At 40.3% G+C, this 4,786-nt stretch overlaps 1 non-coding gene across 1 annotated transcript; it reads left to right on the top strand.

The window, feature by feature from the left end:
- The first annotated feature begins 4,435 nt into the window (after nucleotides 1-4,435).
- On the top strand, nucleotides 4,436-4,543 carry LOC126060060 (U6 spliceosomal RNA). Its single transcript, XR_007513526.1, has one exon. It is a non-coding gene; the product is annotated as a U6 spliceosomal RNA (small nuclear RNA).
- Nucleotides 4,544-4,786: the final 243 nt, after the last annotated feature.

The raw sequence follows: 4,786 nt of genomic DNA, 5'->3' as shown, positions 1-4,786 counted from the left end.
GACATTTTATGATCATTACCACTAACCCTCACAGCAACCCTTCACGGCAGATATAAATGCCCTGGGTAAGGATCAGCCTTGGGTCTTAAGAGTTAAAAGGGATCTCAGAGACCATCCAGTCTAACATTCCTCCTAATTCAGAATTAATAAAATCTAGCTCCCTATGGAAAACTCTGGTGGTGTAGTGGTTAAGAGCTATGGCTGCTAACCAAAAGGTCAGCAGTTCAAAACTACCAGGCTGCCTTTGGAAACTCTATAGGGTAGTTCTACTCTGTCCTAATGAAAAGACTGGAACCAGTAGAGGGAAGTTACAATTGGTCAGTCTAAAGTTGAATTTCTTAACAATCAGAGTTGCTTGAAAATGGTATGACTTTCCATAGGAGATGTGGAATTCCAGTCATTGGTGGTGTGTAAATGAAGGCTCCATGAACACATGACAAGGATACTGTGAAGCCTCAGAACTGGAGATATGATGAGATGACTTTGATTTTTTCTTAACATCTAACTCTGAATCTAAGGTGTGAATGACAGACAACTACTAAAGATGTTCTCCTCCTCCTGCCCTTGGCCTCCATGTTATAAAATTCCCAGGATGAATGCCATCTATAATGAACTGGCAATGGATGGACTCAAATCTGTCTGTATGTACAGGTAAGTTAGACTAAAGCCAGCATAATAGCAAAGAGCCTAACTGTGTTTAGGCTCTGGAGCTCAACTCCTTAACTGAGTTCAAATCTTGACTCTGCACCTCCTAGTTGTATTTGTTTCCTTTGCTGCCTTGACAAATTACCACAAACTTAGTGACTTAATGCAACACAAATTGAGTATCTTAAAGTTCTGGAGGTCAGAAATCAGAAAGGGTGTTGGCAGGGCTACATTCCTTCTGGAGATTCTAAGACAGAATTCCTTTCCTCGCCTTTTCCTGACTCTAGAGGCTTTTTTTTTTTTTTAGAGGCTACCTATATTCCTTGGCCGATGGCCCCTCCCTGTATCTTCAGTGCCAGCAGTGTTCCATAACTCATTGCCATCTAGTCGATTCTGACTCATAGTGACCCTATAAGACAGAGTAGAACTGCCCCATAGTTTCTAAGGAGCACCTGGTGGATTCCAACCTTTCGGAATAGTTCTTAACTACTGTATGATGTTCAAGTTTCTCTCTGACTCTACCTCTATTGTCACGTCTCCTTCTCTGACTCTGTTTACTTCTTACAAGGACCCTTGTGGTTATATTAGACCCACCTGGATAATTGAGGATAATCTCCCCATCTCAAAATCTGTAATTTAATCACATCTGCAAACTCCCTTTTGCCATGTAAGGTAACATTCACACATTTTGGGAATTAAGATGGGGACCATTATTTTGCCTACCTACTAGTCATGTGAACTCAGGTAAATTACTACATCTCCAGTCTTGTCTTTTTCATCTGCAAAATGATGATAACAATAATAGTTTCTCAAAGAGTTGTCTTTGTAATATAATGAGATAATGCATAAAGAGTACTTAGCACAGGGCTTGGCACTTTGGAGAGCACTAACAAATTATGCTTTAAGAAAACTGAGGGTGGAAGGACAATCCCAGGCAAAATGGCTGCCACCGATTTAGGCTAATTCCATGTCTTTATAAGGTCTGCTTGAAATAACAAAATGAAAAGAACAAAGATAGTTTTGGGGGGAAGGATAATAAAATTTATCTATTTTCACAGCATCATCCTCTGCACAAGGTTTAAGTCTTGGCACCTCCTAGTACCAAAAGTGAAGCTAATATGTACTCACTAAATGGCAAGTTAATGATCATTCTTAAATCTAGAAGGAACATAAAGAGCCATTTGATTGGCTACCTCCAGTGACCAGCACTCTGCCATGTTTAACCACTGTACCACCAAGGCTCCATACCGTTTTTAGACAGCTTTGATCATAACTAAGACCCACCTGTCAGTTTGCCATAGTGTGGTGGTTTGCCTGTTGCTATGATGCTGGAGGCTATGCCACTGGTATTTCACATACCAGCAGAGTCACCATGGTAGCAGATTTCAGCGGAGCCCTGGTGGCACAGTTGTTAAAGTGACCAACTGCTAACTGAAAGGTCAGCAGTTTGAATCTACCAGCTGGTCCTTGGAAACTTTATGGGGGCAGTTCTACTCTCTCCTATGCAGTCACCATGAGTCGGAGTCTGCTGGATGGAAACGAATTTGTTTTTTCTAGACTAAGACAAACTAGAAGAAAAGTCTGGTGACTCACTTCAGAAAATTAGTCAATGAAAGCCCTGTGGATGACAGCAGAATATTGTCCAGTGTAGGGCTGAAAAATGAGCCCCTAGATTGGAAGACACTCAAAATATACAGTAACCATAACAGTGGACTAGATCACACCAGTTAGGATGGTGCCAGAGTGGGGGTGCTTTGTTCTGTTGTACACGACATCACCATGAGTTGGAGCCAACTCAACAGCAACTAACAACAATCATTATGAAGTTCATCCTGAGATTAAAGTAAATTGACTCCTTGCGATGTCTTCCTTTTAGTGTTTTGTGCCTTCTTGCTTGCTTATAATACATTTAGTATTTCTACCATAAGATAGTCCTTTAACATCTTGGGCACAACTATTTCGTTCCCAGCTCTCCTCTACCTCACCCCTGACCTTCCTCTTCTCTAGAATAAACAAACTCAGTTCCTCATACTAAAATTTAACAAAGATAGAGGTTGGTTTTGAGGCAGCAAGAAAAAAAGAACTGAAACAGTATCTCTCTTTTGTTTGACCACACCCTCCCATTCATCTTGAACGTCAGGATGAATAGACTATGAATATGGAATGAAGAGAAACAGAAGAGGCTCTATCACCACCACTACTCCTTCTGAGCCATCGTTATTTCTTGACAAGACTACTGCAATATCCATCTAACCAATTAGTAATTTATACCTCTGATAACTGTGTCCTTACCTTACGGATAACAGTTCTGATTTAGAGAGCTTAAATAAGTAACTTACTTAAGGGCACGCAATAAGTGGAAGAATTGACCCCAAGATTATTTTCATCCATAGCCTGTAGGAAAACTAAGAAGAGTTAATGAAGTCAACAATTGGGTGAATGAAATCAACAAATTCACTCCACATGAAATGAAAATAATAGAGTAACTGAGAATAACTTTAAAAGAAGCTTAGGGTTCCAGTTCCAAGATGTAATAAGCTCACTCCACTCCATTTCTTCTGCTGAATGCAATTATAAAGCCTGGACTGAGTACATAGAATAACTGTGTGAAGACTGAGAAACTAAATAGTAGCCAGCAGGCTGGGGAATGAAACATGAATCTGAAGTTCTACCAAACCATTGGTGACTGGACCATTTTTTTTTTTCCTCCCAGCCTGGACTCAAAGGCAGCCCAAAATCTGAAAGTACACACTAGCTGCTGTAAGAAGGACATCCAAGAGAAGCTGTAGCTTTCTGATTTTAGGGGCAGAGACTCTCGATACCCTATGGATCAGAGTGTAGAGGGAGACATCCTGGGTTTTTACCCATTTTTTTTCCCCACCCCAGCTCCCAGGCAATAAAGTGGTGGCAGTGGTACAGTGATGGCAGTGATAGCTGGGTGTAAGCCTAAAACTGGGAGAGAAACCTTTCTCTCAGACCTAGAAGTCGTGGATCTAAAAGCATGGGGTGAATTCCTGTTGCTTTTTTTCTCTCTCTGTCTTTGCACAAGAAGCCTGTTGCAGAGTGGAAAGATAAAGGTTTAACTTTCTGACTGAAGGCATCAGAAGGCCCCCAGGGATCCAGAATGTATTGGTGAGATTTCAGAAAGGAGGGAGATTAAAAGAGCAATCCCATAATGTGTGTTTGAATGCCTGGGCTTACCGCTGAAGTATACAAGTATGGATCTGAGCATACCATAACCTTTGAGGACTAGGCTACAGGGTAGACCACCTGCCAAGTCCCAACATGGCCACTGGGTGGTGCACATGTGGGGATGATTTGAAATTGAACTGACATTGAAAACACAACCCACAGAAGGCGAAACGAGAGCTTGTAGCCTGAACCTAGCCTGGACAAGTGCCTGCTAAAACAAAACAAAGCAAAGCAAAATCATTTCCCTCAGGATTAAACAAGATTCAGAATCTTATAACAATATTCAAAATATCCAGGATTAAATCGAAAATTTCTTGACATCCAAAACACCAGGGAAATTTCAATTCAGATGGAAGACAAGCACCAGATGCCAATTCTTAGATGACACAGATATTGGAATTATCTTCAAGATGTAAGGGTAAATGCACTTGAAACAAATGGAAAGGTGTCAGCTAAGAAATTTAAGAAATAAAGTACCACCAAATGGAAATTTTGGTGCTGAAAAATACAATATCTGAAATTAAAAATTCACTACATGGACTCAGTAGCAGAATGGAGATGACAGAAGTCTCAGTGAACTTGAAAATAAATCAGTGGAGTGTTTGATTCTGCAGTACATATACTTAAAATTGGAGGGATACAGAGAAGATTAGCATGGCCCCCATGCAAGGATGACACACAAATTCATGAAGTGTTCTACATTTTTTGACATATCTGATAAGGGTCTAATCTCTAAAATCTACAAGATACTGTAACACCTCAACAACAGAAAGACCAATAACTCAATTAAAAAAAGGGGAAAGGATATGAACAGACAATTCACCAAAGAAGACATTCAGATGACTAACAGATATATGAGGAAATGTTCACGATCATTAACCATTAGAGAAATACAAATCAAAACTACAATGAAATACCATCTCACCCCAACAAGGTGAGCAATAATCCA

Source organism: Elephas maximus, chromosome 16 (assembly GCF_024166365.1).
Source record: "Elephas maximus indicus isolate mEleMax1 chromosome 16, mEleMax1 primary haplotype, whole genome shotgun sequence".
In the NCBI taxonomy this organism is placed as follows: Eukaryota; Metazoa; Chordata; class Mammalia; order Proboscidea; family Elephantidae; genus Elephas; species Elephas maximus.
This window is presented reverse-complemented; position numbering and strand designations above follow the sequence as displayed.